The following is a 17,797-nucleotide window of genomic DNA, read 5'->3' on the forward strand; positions in this document are numbered from 1 at the left end:
TTATGGCTGCACATTCTTGTGGTGTTCTGCTAGCTCTTCTGTGTTTTTAATCACAGTTTGGCAGCAGTTAAACGTGACCTTTTATTTCAGGAAATAGCTGAAAGTTCTTATCAGCAGCAAACCATTAAGATATACAATGCACTGTAAGTCTCAATGGTTTGTGTTGAAAGCTGTATGAACATGGCTAACTAAGAGTGAATAGCAGCAGTCCTGCATCTGTCTGGTTTCTGCAGTCCTATAAATACTGTAGGCCCAGTAGGAGGAACAGCGGTAGGTCCAGCAGGTCAAGTTGCCACATATGAGCAATCCCATATGTTTTGTAACACTCTGCATCCTGCCAGTTGGGAGAGATTTTAGTGGCAGCAGAAAGCAGTACAGTTGGAGATGACAGCAAAAACAGGTGGGAGCCAAGCCAGCTCCATCTCACTTCTTACATCAGCATGTCAGAATCCCTTTAAGTAAGTCACCAGTTGGTCAAGGAGATTCTTCCTGACTGTGGAAGTGCTCCACTTCAGATCAACCCCACCTTAAAAAGACGCCCATTGTGTCTGTCTGTGCTTGCAGGCGGCCTGGCTGAGGATTCCTCCAATCTGTGAACCGATGGGCATGTGACATCACCCCCTCCGCCCCATCTCTCCCTCCTTACATCAGTGCATCTGGCCAATCAGTGCTCAAGGAGATCCGGTCACATGAGAATCCCCCCCAGTCTTGGTTACCATGACAACGAGCACTGGTCCAGGCAGCATCTTGCTGTGGTGAGAAAAGAGGAGGTGGAGGGGGGAAAGAAGGCAGGAGGAGAGGCAGAAAGAGAAGAGGAAAGGGAGGAAGGAAGATAGAAAGACAACAATTCCATTCTGAGGAATAGCTTTTGGATCTTCAGCTTGTTCCTGTCTTCATTCAGTACAGTGAGTACTTCACCTTTATTACCCACGTTCACCTGCTGCACTGCAAGCAAATGAAAGGAGATCTGATGCAGTCCTTTGTCATCAGAATTGGATAATGTGACATGGCAGATGCCTTTGATGATTTCAGGGATGGCATCAGTAATCCCTTTGTGATGTGGAGAATGCATGCAGCCTGCCTCACCTTAGGTAGACAACCCTTTGTCTGTATGTTTACTCAAAGGCTGATGACAGACCTTAACAGCAAACAGAGCCATGGTGGGAACCAGGGTGCTCAGCGCAATTAGAGGCAATTTCATAACATGGTGAAACTCCTTCTGATGTATTATGCAGCGAGTCATTCAGCCTCCAACCGCTAATCTTCGTCCTGTCTTTCTTTTTTTTTTTCCATTTCTACTCCTCCAAGTCTGTCTTCCTTTTTCTATCTTGCTCATTTCCACACAATTAGATCTGGCTGACACTCTGTGCCCCACCGGGGTTTTGTATAATTAGCAAATCCATGGAAATTTCAGCTGGGACAGTTTGCTCTGATTGCAGGACTTGTATGCTATGTAAAATGTCCTTGTGGTGATAGAAACAGAGAGGTTTTCTAGCTGCAAGTTAATTCATGGTCAAAATGTTGCTGTTTTACATTACCTTACATTTGAACCTCATACATAATTGCAAAGCATGCAAGAGAGATGATGCAGAGTCACTAATAAAGTGCTAAAGATCTAATTCATGTCCTGCTATAGAAGGAAGCGTGATGTTTACAGGCTGTTGGATTTTTTTGCATTTTATTTGTGTGTGTGTGGCTTGTAAGAGTAACCTTAAAGATTGTTTGGAAAGGGACTTCTAATTTTTTTTGTTATTCCCATTATGTTTTGACAGAACAGTTATACAACAACATTGTGCCTGCAAACTCATTACATGTGACTTAACCGTGATAATCTGGTTAGTATATGGCATTATACGATTCTGACTTCTGCCCGTTTATCTCTCCTTGTATATTTGTACTTGATATCCCTGTATCTTATCTTCTCCCTGCGTAGGTGGGACCAATATTTTTCAGTATTTTTTTAGTATATGCACCATATCATTTATTAAATTGTGCTTATAAAGCTATTTTAAACAAAATAAATCAAACTAATACTGAACTACCAACTTGGCCAAAGTTGTAGTTTATATTATACGTGCCTTGCGTCTCAGCCGCACTATCTGTCCTGTGACATGAGCTGATGGGAAGGTGTTTGCTTGCTAGCTGCGGTAATGTGCCCAGAGCTGATAGCAGCTGAAGGGTTTCTCCTTTCAACATGGCCTAAGAATGTAGCACCTTACAGAGAATATAGATAATCTTCTTCTGATCCAAGTGGATGAACTATATCTCAAGCTGCCTCATCTTTGAGACTGGACTGTTTTTGCTTGCCTGTGATCCAGTTAATGAACCAGTAATGGCTTTGAATGATTGGTTAATAAAAACCTTTCTTTTGACAAGGTTCAGTTGCAGTCTGGATTGCAGAACCATTTTTTTGTAGTCTGGGGAGAAGTCCATGTTGTGACTGAAACAAAAGCAGTGTATCAGTAATGCACATTTCTGTCTGCGGGAAGCAGCCAAACACTCACTAAACTGTTTCTTGCCATTTGAAAGTGATTGTTTAAAACTTATAATTTTCCCAAATTGTAATCTTATGGTTTTCCACTGAGGCAAACTTCAGCCCATTTGAAACCACTGCACAATCTGGGTCTATACTTTGTTAGAAAACAAACAAATGAGCTTTGGAATTTCCTTTGGAATCATATTTTCAAGATTTCCTACAGTGGAAAAGAAGGAGACTTGCAGATAGACACAGCAGATACACACGTTTCAGGAATGTTAACCATTATTTTATGTCATGCGCCTCATCACTCCAGACTACCTAGAGCCTACTTCTTTTACTGTCCATATAAAACTCCCGGGTGCCAGAGTGCACATCTGAATCACGCCTCTATATTCTGGTAACACACCTGTGCGGATGATGCCCAGTAAACAATTTTACAGTAACCCATTTTTGTGCAGGCTAATTATTACTAGCAATAATTTATCAATTTTTACCCTACAGGTTAAGTCAATATTTATATACACAATCGCACACAAGGCAAACGGGAAATATTTTACAGTAACTGAAAGATAACAAAATAAATACAAATAAAGTTTGACTGTTCGGATATCACGTTAAATGAAACCCCGCCGGTATCCCCGGTTGTCTAAACCAGTTTTAATGTTTCGGCCAAGTTTTCGACCGCATGTGAACGCAACACTGCTGCTGCGTCACGTTGGAAGAGACCAATTGGATTAAACTGAGTTAAAACACGCTGGCTCACCTCAAGAAAGAGCGGGGGGTGCTCACCTTGTACTGTTAGAGAGATTGAAGTACAAGCTAGCACAGCGTCGTCTCTTTGCCGTATGCAGTCTATTACTGCTTTGTACTCTTATTTCAACATGTAATACAGGAACATTATTTGTTCGCTCAAATTTCAGGAACATACTGTTATTTACAGAGCTGCACGTCCCCCCCTCCTTGTCGGCGTTATGGTTTCGACGGATCCCTCTCAGTCAGTTTCAAGTTGCGCCTTCTCGTCTGCCGTGTGGCTCTGTGCTCTATATCCCTACCGAGCGGAAAAAAATAGACATTCCCGTTTTGGCTTCACTGTGAAATTTGGATTTACACAGGAAAATGGATTTAATAGAATTATTGACGATTGGATTATAATCACGTGGCATTCAGAGGTAAGAAGACACGCTTCTCTCAGTCGTTTGACAAACAGTGGGTTTTTTTAACGTTACCGTGGGATCCGCGGGCTGCACCTTCGCACGTTTGGGAATGTCACGCTCTGTTGGTTTTAATAGAGCAGCTAACGATTTAACTGCATTGGCCTGTTATAAATCTCAATTTTCTTTGTGCAAAGAACATGCACATTACTGGTGCATCACAGAGGAAAACCTCGGTTCTAATGGGACATCCTGTGGAATGTAGTGGTGCTATTAGTCACTTCCACACAAATATATCCATCAGTACAGAATGCAGTCCAAGCGCGACAGTTTACCTGATGAGTCGGCAAAGAAACTCAATAATATTTGTACATCACTGAGTCAGAGGTGACATTTGAGAAATGTCGTTTTAGGAGCTTGTTTCGGGTAACAACACAGCCGCAACACACCTGGAAAGAAGTCATGTTAGGTAAACGTTAATGCACACACTTTGTATTCGCAAAAGATGTTGTTACAGGAGGCTGGTATGGAGCTGGCTGCTGCTTGCTCTTGTGTAAATCTCATGCAGTCCTATACATACCGTAAGTTTAGATATTTTGCAAGTGCTTTTGTTGTCTCTCAGTACCTGTTTTGTGGCCAAGTGTAAAGGCTTTGACGTTAAATCAAAGTCTCCTCCTAGACTTCAGTGATGAATGCTTCCACATGTCATTTTTGTTTTTGTTGATTAACTGTATGCTGACATTAACATTAATATCATATTACTCCAGCTGGCTCAGCTGGGCCCATACAGCAGCAGCAGCCACTCTGTGGTTAAATGGAGCAGAAGGGTCCTGACCTGACAGGCCAAAGTCTCTTATCCTGTCTCATCTGAGTGATTGGATTTGTTCTATTGATTAGTTATACTGAACCTTTGTTTCTCGCATTTCAAGAGCTTCCTTCCTACACTGTATCTTTAAAGACTTTGTACATCTACTCTGAAGCCACAGGGTGCAGTTGGGTAGGTGGGTGTTAACTGGGCTGTGCTGTATCTGTTCGCACCTTTGTGTTATCATAACTAGCAGTTTCCCTCCTAGATCAGGATGTGGAGCAGAGTAGGAAAGGATGTTTGCTTGGTGGCTGACTGCAGTTTGGCTTTCTGAAGAGAAGCCTGACACAATCGTTCAAGTATAGTCAAGCATGCAGCGTCCTCTGCAAAACTAAGCTGTGCTACAGTGGCAAACTTTAAGTTTATATTTCTGTGTTATAAACACAACCCACAAAGCATCCAAAATACATCAAAACACAGCAGCACGAATTTGATAAGGCAAGCTTTTTAATGTTCATGTTCGTGAGGGAGGGGAAGATAAAGCTGACTCACTTTGCCCCCTTACTGACCGTCGCTCACAGAGTTAAGGAAACTAGCTCTGACTCTGACCCCCTGTGAACCTGCAGTATATTGTGGAAATGGGAAAAGTGCTGGATGAAAGGACGGACGGTAGGAAGGAAGGAAGTCCTGTGAAGGCAACTCGTGCTGTGTCATGAGCAGCTGGATGTATCCCAGCTATCTGGTTCATTTGCCCAATGGCTTGCTGATGTGGCTGACTCATCTGAGACTTGGTGCCCCCCCCTCCATCCCACCACAATATTAAACTACTATGCGTGTTATAGCAAGTCTAGCCTGCTGTAAGTCCTTAAAAGGAGAGACAGCTGTAACTAGAAGGAATGTTGTGAACTGCTTAAGGTTCCATTTCTTTAGCAAACACTCATTGCAAGATAATGAGAGAATATCCAGTTACCATTTCAACTTTGTACTTAGGTGGATGAGATTGTGATGATGAGTATATTCCTGTGATGATGAGTATATTCCTGTGTTGACTGCTGAGTCACACGGTGTAATAAAACCAAACAGCCTGGATGATGCCATATTGTTTCCACCCTTTAAGGTTTGGAGATCCCACAAAAAGTCTGAGATAGTTGCTTTATCTGCCACCGTTCTTTTCCCCCCCCCCCATAGTAAGAAAAATAAATGAGATTTGGTGGAATAATCACTAGTCAAAGCTGCATGACTTCCAGCATGGCTCCTGTCCATTTGCTTTTGTGATTTCCCACAGCTCTAGATTAAAGACTTACTTCTTGGCTGTTTCTTCCACCTTAGAGATCAGAAGTGGGTCAGTATGACAAATGCATTCCAGAGGCTACGCCAGTGATACATGTTGCCAGTCTGCTGCTCCTTGAACTCTATAAAGGCTACTATCTTACGTCAGCCAGTGCAGCAGAAACTCTGATCCTACACATCTTCATGTGACAAGCAAACAGGCTACTGAGACTCTCTGCGCCGTTGCTTTTTTGCTTAAGTGTGTGTATTTTCTCAGCTACCTCACAAAACCCATTTTTACGGCACACTGTTGTAGTTTCTCTTCTCTACTCGGGATACATCTCAGGGCGCGATCTCTAACAACACTGGAAGCATTATATGTTTTTAGTTGTTTCTGCTGCACGGAAACGCTGCCATAGATGGGATCGATGGGTAATGTTGGTTTAACTTAATCCTTATTTTTGTAATTGTTTTTGAAACCATTGTTGTGTAAGAGAAATATGAAAAAGCAGGGAGAAATAAGGGTAGTAGTGACATAGATACGAGGCTGATGTAGTTAACAAAACTAAAACCAGAACTGAAGCTAAGCCAAACTAAAAAAACGTTTTAGTTCATCGAAGTAGTACGGGTAAAAAAAACCAAAAAGATTTTCTTTGCATACAAAACTAAAATATAGACGGTGAAATAACCGACCAATAAATCACCACTTTTTTCCCCCTCTTATCAAGAGCATTGATAAGTCTTAAAGTCAACACATTGCACAGATTTGTGACTGACATCCACACATTTAATATTCCACGTCTCTGTCCTCTAACCTAGTCTCCACACATTTCATCAGCACTGCTTTCATAGCGAATTCATATTGAATCCTTTTCTGCCTGTCATGACAAAACATTGATTTTTATTGAATGTAATGTTAATTGTGTCTTGACAAGGTGTTAAAATCATCTTTCTTGCCAATATAGTTGAATCAGGTTTTCTCTTGTTGCTCCTTTGATGATTGAAACAACGTCTTAATCCGGTGTTTATTTCACATGATGTCACACACTTGCTGCCATGTGTGGTGTCACGTGAGGGATGACAAACCAGACTTCAACTTTAGAGTAGGCGTGTAGAATGATAGCGATAACATCAGCTTGTTACCCTTTTGAACTGTAATAATGATTGCTTTACCTCGTTAGGGCTCCTAATTTGCTATCATCTGTGCTCTCTGCTCAGATCTGTGTTTTATTCCATCATGTGTTCACAGATCAGTCCTCTAATATCCACTTGGCGGTTACACAAGATGTTAAACAGACCTGGGATCAGGAGTATAGAACAGGACTTGACGGCTGTTTAAAATGTGGACGTGAACTCTTGTCTCGAGGTTTAGGGTTCGGCTGGAGCTGTGAAGACGTTTGATCAGCTAACCTTAACACCAACACTTTGATCGGCTTCACTAAACTACACAAGACTTGTGAATCCCCCTTTGTCTCCTTTTACTTTGGAATGAATTGTGACTCAGTTTCTTTTCCAGTTCGTCCACATCCCTCCACTGCTTTGTGTTCATTTGATCATTTCAAATATGATTTACAGTGAAGCAGTGAATTCCTCAGTTTTCATCTAGTGTCTAAATGCAATCTGTGCTGCACCTGCTAAGCATGATTTTCCTACCACCTTGTAGTAGGTGACAGGGATTAAAGTGTAATTTGGAAGGAATCTGTTTTCATGCTTGCTTCTATAAAGCAATCATGCCTCGTGGTGCTGCGTGGGTGTTCGGTTACCTTCCTACTGCAGCAGCTCTTCAGTACACTCTGGAAGGTTGGATTTCCTCTGGTCTGCTGCTCAACTATTTGGGAGATGGAGGGACATGAAATGTTCGGCATTGCGAGGCTGGGAAGAAAGCCAACCTTGCATGTTCTGATTCAACTGTCTGCACACTGTGTAAAACAGCAAAAAAATACATGTACTGGTCTGAAAAGAGGATGAAAGCACAGCTCGCACACTGCATAACTCTACTTTTACCTATTTATTGCTTCTTGGTAGTTGTAACATTTCCAACACATCTGCTCATGATCAAACAGTAATGCACCATCTGATATTTCTGATGGCCATGTGTTTAATTTGGACTATTTTGAGGCATATGTACAGTTTGTTTTCTCCAATTAGAAAATATTCTTCTGGTGCTTTTATCCTGATCACAGCTAAAGTGACGCGTGTGACTCATTTTATTGGTTAACAGAAATATCCTTTATAAATCATTGCTTAGTTATGCAGTGAGTTATACAGTAACCTAAGAGGGCAAATGGGATAATTAGTTATCGACTGTGTGAAAGACAGGCTGTTTACTGGGTAAACCTCATTCTGCTAAAGATAGGTCTTAATACCTGGTTTTTGATGCTCCCTGTTGCTGCCACACTGCACGCAGCGATACTAACACGTTGAGGATGACCGACCCAAATGAAAGATTTCGGCAACTGTAGGTTTAGCTAGTCAGAGATTCTGCTTCCCTTATATCGACTCGACAGAGTCCTGCAATTTGTTTACCATCTGAACTACTCACAGCTGCGCCCACGTGCAGAGATTAGAGAAAGCAAACATGGATGTGATGGGATTATGGGCTGTGCTGGTTGTAGTTCACTGTTGCACGTTCCAATCAATGTACTTTGCTCTTTTTAGATGATGTTTGTCATCAAAAAAAAACAAAACAAAATAAAATATTGAAACGCGGCACTGGTGCCTGCCTGCTGGAAACAGTATCTCCTAGTTCTTCCATTGCTGAGTATTGAATGTTGTACTATCATAATATCAGAACCGCATGCCAGAGGACGGATCTCTTTTATTATAGCAGCTATTTCTTGTATCATAATCACACAGGTAAATAACATTATCAGTAGGGCTGTTCGATATAACGATATATATCGGATGACGATGTAAAAACATCTATCGTTTCATTTTACGCTATCGTTTGTTTCGTGGTGTCGCAAAATAAACTGTTTACGGTAATATTTTTTCATGGTTTTGATGGTCACTGTAGTGGCTGTATTAATTTCTTAAAGTTTTCTCTTTCTCTTATATTTAATATAACCACACTACGGACGGACAAGCGCCTGTTTTTAAGCGCTGTCGTTAGCAACAATGACAGTAAAACCATCGTGTGTCTGCTTGTTTATTTTCCACATAAACCTTTCACAATAAAGCTCAAGATCCTGTTGAGACTTTTCAAAATAAACTGAATCACGTAAAATAGTATACAGAGGATTTACGGATGAGAAGTAAAAAAGAGCCGTCCGGTGCTAAAAAATAAACCTTAGACTCAAACGTTAGAACAGGCTTTTCCCCGCAGCACGCCGTGTAATAAATACTCACAAAGAAAACAGCGGCCATTACAACTTATGTTTAAAAAATGTATCGTTTCATGCATCGGCTAAAACACTCGACTCCAGCTACACGACGCCCAGCTGGAAACACTTCTGCCCGAGATTCACAGAATTTACAGAAAATGTTACATTTTTGTGATTTATATCGTTATCGGGGTGATAGATGTCTTATATCGGGATATGAGATTTGGGTCAGATCGCACAGCCCTAATTATCAGTGCCGGGAATATCAGTTAGTTTCTCGTTCTGTGTTTCCTTATTTCACCCTGTTTTTTACATTGGCTATGGCATTCTTCATGTTTGAGGTGTAATTAATGTGGTTTAAGAGGTAAGAAGATTGGGAACAGAGTTATAGTTTAGTTTTCCTATGGCAAGAATCAAAAACCCAGTTTGGGTTAGCCTGTGTGCATTCAGTGTGGAACCAAATCATACGACCTCTAAGGTTTGTTTTCACATGACAGCCGAGCTGTTTTTTCTTCTGTCCATCGTTCTTCCTGGACATGCAGTGAGATGTTCGCTTTGACATCAGAAAACTCTGATGTTGGATGTTGGATGATCAGTGGACGTTTAAACTGAAGTCCTGTTGGCCGTCTGCATATCCCGACTCCGACCATAACTAATACACGGAGACCAGCGTCTGCCTCAGACTACATTTCTTAGTCTGCTGTTAAGAAGGGTTTGGAGTATACAAGTAACCTGATATGTGCTTTTATTTCAGTATGTGCTCAGATGTAAAATGTATACAGATAACCAAATGTGAAAACCCATGCAGATTTTTATGAGTAGTGCTATTGATAACGCTGATGCAGTAAAAGCTTTGCTGAGTAATGGTTTTGCATTTTTCTACAGTCCATGGTTCATTGTATCTATGTTTGCATAGCATAAATACTATTCTACACTAGTCAAGACTTGTTATGAACAGCACATAAGTTGGGGAAGTGGCATTTCAGCTTGAATTTGAGAGGATTCCTAAATCAAACAGCTTTGGCCGGAGCTGCCAGGACGCTCTAATTGACCATGTTTGACACCCATAAGCAAGCAAGAGCAGGCTGAGCCTGTGCCCAGACTCCCTTGAGGCAATTACTAATATGTAGGTTGTACAAAAGACCCATTGTCATCGGAAACTGCTCCCCTGAGTCATGTCAGCTATTCTGGGGTAAATTTCTTTATATTGTGCTTTTTAAAACATGCTATTTAAGATTTCTTTTCATGGTTGGAAAGGGTTGGATATAGTCCAACAGATTCTGAAACGCAATGAGGCTCAGATTCATTTAAAACCGGATTTGGGCATAATTGAGGATTGTCTTGGCAGCACAACTGAGCAGACTGGGACCAGTATAAATCCTGGAGTACTTGTTTCCAGGAACCACTTTATTCTCTCAGATTAAATTCTACAAGTACATCAAGTGGAGCTGGATGTGGCTTCTTAGCTATTCTATTTGAGTTTTAAAGTAATTGGGTGTAAATGAAGCCAATAAAAAGGGGCATTTCTAAGGTTTTGAAAATGTTTTCTTCATGATATAAAACGCCGTAGCTGCAATTCTATCCCTTTGCCTCATTTAGCGTTCACGGATCTATGAATATAGACATTAGTCTCCACCTTTCCCCATAGATACTTGCCTCCTGCGCTCGATCAAGCTCTCCCTCTTCATCCATGAGTCTGACTCTCAAGATGTATGTATTTATTTATTTATTTATTTAAAGTTTTTACTGACGACATGTGTGGAGTCAGATTTTATTTGACAAAATCACGATGCAAATAATTTCAAATCATGTCTTTGATGTTATTTCTGCAATGTTTGCAACTGAAAGAATTGCCCAGAGAGAAGCAACAAAATATTTCTTTTTCTTTTTTTTCTTTTTATTTGTTCTCTCACAAAGTCCAAGAACTCCATCGTGGTGCTGCAGATATCTGGCTGTGACAGTACAGATAGAAGTGTGCCTCCAGGACTGTTTGCTGTCCAACAGTGAAACAAACAAACAGTAATATCTTGTGATGAAACTAAGCTGAGATGTAATATATTTTAAAAAATTCACAACTGAATACATAAGCAATAAACAAATAGCTGGATAGTCATTTATTCAGTCTTAGTAAGCGATACTGCAAACTACACAGCTTGTTGGAGGAAGTTGGAGCTTCTCTTGTTGACGTTAATGGAAATTAGATGAGGGCATCAGATACAAAAAAAACCTAAGGGAATCCATTGGGTATCACTTACTGGTATTAGTGTTGTATACTGGGAAAACATAATTTGAGGTCATAATAGGGCTGCTCAATTAATCGAATTTTAATCACGATTACGATCTGGGCTTTCCACGATCATTAAAAATGACTGAGCCGATTATTAGCACCTCCCTCAAGCTTTACTCTCGCGCTGCTCCGTGTAGCAAATCGAGCGCTCCTCTCTGCATTTCGAACACGTGTCACAACAATTAAGAGGACCCAAGGGAAGCTCGGAAAGCTAAGCAGAAGTTATTTGGAGAGGAGAGTGACTGTCGTTGGTTGAAAAGAGAGGTAAAAAAACCCAAAAAAACTTCAGTGGTGTGGAAACATTGTGGGTTCGCGGAGTCAGACGTGGATCAAGTAGACACAGTGTGTAAACTTTGCTACGGTGTAGTAGCTGCACCACAGAGCAACACTGCATAGTTCACTAAACTTAGATGTTTACATTTTTCATTTATTTCTTATATTGCAAACATTTGCACTGTTATCAGTATTTGCACACTATTTTATATTATTTTTTAAAGTCATTATTCAATACATTGTTATTGTTAACCCTTTAAAGCCAGTCAGAGCAGCACGCTCCGTTTTGTGTAACTATTTTTAAATCCCTGTAGAACCTGAACCATGTAAGCTAGCGCAATAATTTTTTTTTGCATATGAAACTTACATCTTATGCCATCAGCTTGTCCTCAGTCACGGTTTCCTTCCACATAAAGCTTTGCAAAAAATTGCATAAAAAGCGCTTGCAGGAACAAAAACATAATATTCCAGAAACACGCTTTGCCGAGCCGATCAGCTGTTCGTCCAAAACCAGAAGTGACGCCATATTCGCGGAAAATGTAGTTTTTTACTTGTAGGCCTTAAAAGCCTATACTGGTGTTTTTATAAGTCATGTTTGACTATTCTGAATAGTTTCTGGGATGCTTAGAACTCAAATTGCACTGCTGGAAATAGTTTATTTTGATGCACCTGCTGTTTTCTTTGCAAATTTGCATCATAGGATTGTTTTTTTGTTTTTCCTGCAGTATATAAAAATTGCTGTATCTCCAAAATAAAACTATGAAGACACTCAAAATAAATTTCCTGTTGTTGTAAACTATTTTTTGCAACTTTTTTGTATTTAAAGTTTTGAGGGACAAACCTCTTAAATTTCTCCAAGTAGAAATATATGTAAAAAAAAAAAAAAAAAACGATTTTCAATTTTTTTGTAGCTTATTGCACTTTTTTGCAATTAATGTAGTTACTATGGACTTAATGCATACATATTATTAAAATATGGGCTATAACAGTTGTATTGATGTATAGCAACTTGAAATGCTCCCACAAATGGCACTACAACATGTAAAAAAATAATATAAGCTCTGGTGGACTTGGTTCTATGGTAGGTCTTAAAGGGTTAAATAAATATCGTCAAATAATCGAGATCTCAATTTCAGTGAAAATAATCGTGATTACCATTTTTGCCATAATCGAGCAGCCCTAGGTCATAATATAAAACATTAAGTTCATTCTGTAAATTTGGGCCCTTCTAAATGTCTGAAAGGATGATGATCCAGGATGAACTCAGTGGCTAACAAGCCGAGCCCCTCACTCGTCACATCTGCTTTCAAAATGCCGTGATGGCAGTAGTGAAAACGCTCATATCAAATCTTCGAAATGGGACTTCACCAACCGACAAGTGACATTACGGTGGCTACATCCATCTTTTGTGCTGTTTGAAGCTCGGATAATGAATTGTTTGTTGTTAGCAGTGCTCGTGAAACGAAATCGGCAGTGTCTGCATCAGCTCAAACGAACTGCTCGGCTTCAGTTTCAGAGGGTTAGGGATGTGATCGAAAAGCCAAACGGTTTGGAGACGACTTCGGCCAGAGACAATTTGAATTTGATCCAATAACTATTTGTGTTCTCTGTGTGGTCTGAGTCTTTGTTCGCTATGTGAACAGACACAACTCTCCTAATTCCTGCTGGATGCACCTGTGCATGACTACAACCTTTAACTGAGTAAAGTAGTTTGCATAGACTCACAATGAGCATGTCTGCTCAATAACTAATATCAGAAGTGAGTAACACAGCCATTAATACACTCTGACTTAAATTTGTGCATTATCCTCTCAATATGGAGTCACAGTGTGTGGAGTGATGGGTCATTATTACTGTCATCTCAGGTAATTCTGTTTAAGCTAGTTTTAGACAAACATGTTCTGTACATTGGTATATTTACATTCCTTTTTCTAACATCTCTCATGATGTTTTTTCATACCGCCGTATGGAGTTTAGGTTAAGGTCCAAATTCCCATTTCCCTATGCCTCTGTGTTGGTGACAGCCACATGGCCAAAACTAGGAAATTTGGATTTGCAAGCACTGATGATAAGCATTCCCGCCAAACATTCAGTCTGTGTTACATATGAAAACAAGAAATCTACTACAAGAAAGCATCTTGAAAGTCCTTTTATTGTCATACACAGCTGTTCATAGATGACTTTGATAAGGAAACTGTAGTTGTAGGCATCATACTGTTGGGATTTCTTCCAGGAAAATTGTTAGTCCCTTGTGCTTAGACCTGGCAGGGAGTTATCTCAGGACCAGTGTCAGCACTGGTTACCCACATATCTGCCTGCTTACTCATAGAAACAAACAGCTATTTTTATCGTTGCAACCCTCGTATCAGTCTTATGTCATGTTTACATTATTCTAACTACAGCCTCTCTTAACTTCAGCTGTAATTGTTTTGTTATATTTCTGCCGCATTGGCCGATCGCTGGCAGGATTACTGGAAAGTAATGGATGGATGTGGATGAAATTTATCACTAGGGGTAAAAACGTAGAACGTATTCACTTTTAGGGTCAGTTTGGAAACAGGATTCTTTTGGAAGGATTGTTCACACCTTTGTGTTTCATGCAGATGGCTGTGACTATTTTCTTGTCTCCAGTTTTGGTACCGTGCACACAATGACCAACAAGTGATGTAGACTTGTTGTTGTAGACCAAAAAAGTGGACCACATCAGTCCAGCTCTGAGGTCCTTACACTGGCTGCCTGTCCGTCAGAGGATAGACTTTAAAGTTCTGATGCTGGTCTATAAAGCTCTGAATGGTTTAGGACCAAAATACATCAATGACCTCCTGACCCAGTATGAACCATCCAGATCCCTCAGGTCATCTGGATCCGGTCTTTTATCAGTTCCCAGAGTCAGAACCAGACACGGAGAAGCTGCATTCAGCTTTTATGCTCCTTATATCTGGAACAAACTCCCAGAAAGCCTCAGATCAGCTGAAACACTCAGTTTATTTAAATCCAGGTTGAAGACTCACCTGTTCTCAGCTGCATTTGAATAAAGCACCAAATCCACACTTTAAGCTTAAATTTCAAAACTTACATTTAACTACTGATTTTATCTACTGTTCTGATTTTATCTGTTTTGATTTTATATACTGTTGTTTGTTTGTTTGTTTGTTAATTAGTTAGTTAGTTTATTTGCTTGTTTTAATCAATTTTAAATCATGCTTTTTATTTGTTCTTGTTTCTAATGTCTCTGTAAAGCACTTTGAATCACCTTGTTGTTGAATTGTGCTATACAAATAAACTTGCCTTGCCTTGCCTTGCCTAGACGTCGGAGTTAATCGTTCCACTTTTGTCGTCAGTGTGATCTATTTACAAGTCGCAGGCAGCCCGTGAACAGACCACACCTGTTGTTGCCTTGCAGACTAATTATTATTATTATTATGGTCTAGCTATTTTCAAGAACTGTCATGGGATGTTAAGGTAATCATTAACTTTCAGGAACAAAGCTAAAATGGAATGCATCCCAAGGCAAACTGGATGAAATGAGCAAAGGCATAAATCCGTAAAATCCAGCTCTTATTACACTTTCTAGAACTGGTAAAGTTGGTCTAATTCCATTCTTCCCAGTTATTTTATGCTGATATAACTGGTAAGAAATTCTGTCTCAAAACCTCTGGGTTCATTCGCCTGACTGTGTTTGCATTTAGCAAACAGCCATAGCTCATCTGATTCTCCTTAGTAATCTGTTCGCACATATTCATAAAGGAAATAATCAAGGATCAAGCTCTTAAGTCTGTGGTTTTCCAAGTCTGTGGAATGTAAATGAAACAAGAAACAGAAAAATCCCAGATTGTTTCTACAGTGAAACCAAAGGAAGAGCAAAATGAACCAAAACAAAGAAAAATGATGGTTTGAAATGTTTGTTTGTTTTTGGAGCCATTATAGTGACAGTGTTTATAAAGAAATCATGCTGTCAAACATCCACAAACAGGACTACTGGCCTAATCTCTGTGTCTATTTTTAGATTAGTGGATGATGTAATGCAGCCAGGGCTGCATGTGTGTCAGTCTTGTGGGAATTCTGTGAACGTGTGAAATCCTGCAGCTCATCCAGATGTCAGGATAATTGCAGAAAGAGCTCATATTTCATGAGTTTCCTTTATTTTTGCTGCACACTTCAAATATTTAGTTTGGAAAAGCATAAAATGAGGCCCATTCCATATCCTTACTTTTCTTAATTACTGTATCCCATACATCCCATCTGTGTGGTTTCTTCCTGACCACTGGGAAACACACAGTGCTGCTGTGGAGTGTGCACATGGCTCTCTCTGTAGGAGGGTACTGTTATTCAAACTATAGGTCAGCTTTGTTGTCATTAAGCAGGGTCATGGTATAGCATGTCACAGGAATGTCTGTTTGAGCTGTGCTGTTTTAGACACACACGCGCGCACACACAGCAACACAATATGCACATATTTGTGTGTCTCCATACAGTTTATCATCATCATCCTTCCAAGATCATCTTTTTTGGAAGTATAATTTCAAAAAGTTTAATCTCAGCTCATTTCTTCTACTGCTTTTGTTCTTTGCTCGCTACGTCTTGTTTCCTCCGTCATTGTTTGACAGCAAAAGAAAAGACTGGTCAAGAATTTAGGACACAGCGTTCAGAGTTTTTGTTTTACTGATCTGATTAATTCGCTGATACAATCAGCGGTCTCCTGATAGAGTACCGATCTTAAACATTCTCACAACTTCCTCAATAGTCAGGCTCTGAATGCAGCTAATTTGGCTTAATAATTAATGTTTACCCCTGATATTTGGGCTTAGTACTACAACCCGGCTGATTCTGGATGGGTACTAGATTCTTCTTAGGAAGCCAAAAAATCCAGTATTGATATATCACCTAATCTTCTATATGTAAACAGTATGTTGAGTTATGTTGAAAGGGGAAAAGATTTGTTTTAGCTCCCTTCACCCTAATTTTTAGGCAGCTTTATTTTAACTGCTCCTGATCAACAGAATTTTTGTATGGTATGTCTGAAGGGTACAACATGGAAGTGAGATGGTAAAGTCCAAGCTCATATCTAAATGTAACTGTGTACTGACGTAGCGAGGCACTGTCAAAAATACGCAGAACAGTTGGTATAGTAGACCACTGGTGTCCGACTTAGCTGCTGCTGTGGAGAGGACGTCTGTCACATTATACCAAAAAAGTGTTAAAGATGTAGAAAAGTGTCTGCTGCATATTTGTGCTCCTTTTGTTGTTTTCTTGTATTTTTTGTGCCTCTTTAACTCTACAGTAGTATTTAGCTACTTACTGTGCTTACCATATAATTACGCAATTTCTAAATTATGCCAAATGTTTTATGAACAAAAAATAAAACAGAAAAAATGCATATTTGCCAATAACAATATATCAGGGCAATATCAATAAGTCTGTGTGATTTGATTCAACAATGAAATCTTATATTTGAGTTTTTACTTCCATACAGAGGAACTAATGTGTGCCAGTATTTTCATTCTTGTTACTAAATGTATGCTCTGGGGACTGACTGAGCACAGATGTGCGCACATCTCCAACCACAAACCTTTACACTTTGATGCGTGTGTGTGTGTTTTGAATAAAGTACACTACAAGTTAAGGCAAAGAAGAAATGGTGTGGCTGGCTGTTCTGGTGAAGGGCTCTTTCTGTTTGCGTCAGCACTGCTCCCTTATAGTCGTGTTCCTGACTGACTGAGGCAGAGCCAAAACTAAGGCCTGCTGTTTTCACTGCAGTGAGGAGTTGGCAGTGTGTGAAAAGGAGGCCAGCTGACCTCTGTACCTGCCTTCCTTTCATCACGTGTTGCCACTGGGACTGGGGCTACATTGGTTTCCACGAACTAGCTCAGCATCCTGGACAGTGGAGAACAAAGCTCGAGCTTTTAAATCTAAACGGGTCGTTGTAAATAATGTTTTTGTAAGTAAGTTAGTAATATCCTCAAAACAGCAGAGTTTAACCTCAGAATAATTACTTTGAAAGGTATTCCAGCCTAAACAATGTTGCAGTGCAAGAACCACCAGAGCAGCTGTTGGCCAGATTATGTTCCGAGTGCACACAGCCACACCAGTTTGTTCACCCTCGCATCCATTCTTTATGCTTTCTTTAGCATACAGCCTGCCTGGAGCTTATGTACCTTATAAACATGAGATGTTATGTCCTGTCAGCTGTCCTCATTGTAAGAAAGTAAG

General features: G+C 40.1%; 1 protein-coding gene across 36 annotated transcripts in view; it reads left to right on the top strand.

Moving 5' to 3' along the window:
• The window catches only part of mical3a (microtubule associated monooxygenase, calponin and LIM domain containing 3a), a 78,670-nt gene that overhangs the window by 13,708 nt on the left and 47,165 nt on the right, over window positions 1-17,797 (top strand). For 10 of the 36 annotated variants that reach the window (XM_080869682.1, XM_080869711.1, XM_080869696.1 and 7 more), the window contains exon 1: window positions 3,302-3,648. The exons of 1 other annotated variant lie outside the window; for it this stretch is intronic. The gene's annotated coding sequence lies outside the window, so the exon portion shown is untranslated. Of the gene's footprint in view, window positions 1-564; window positions 906-3,296; window positions 3,649-17,797 lie in introns of those variants that run through there. 25 more of the 36 variants (XM_080869683.1, XM_080869685.1, XM_080869689.1 and 22 more) reach the window with 14 other exon arrangements.

This window comes from Rhamphochromis sp. 'chilingali' (assembly GCF_963969265.1).
Source record: "Rhamphochromis sp. 'chilingali' genome assembly, chromosome: 2".
In the NCBI taxonomy this organism is placed as follows: domain Eukaryota; kingdom Metazoa; phylum Chordata; class Actinopteri; order Cichliformes; family Cichlidae; genus Rhamphochromis; species Rhamphochromis sp. 'chilingali'.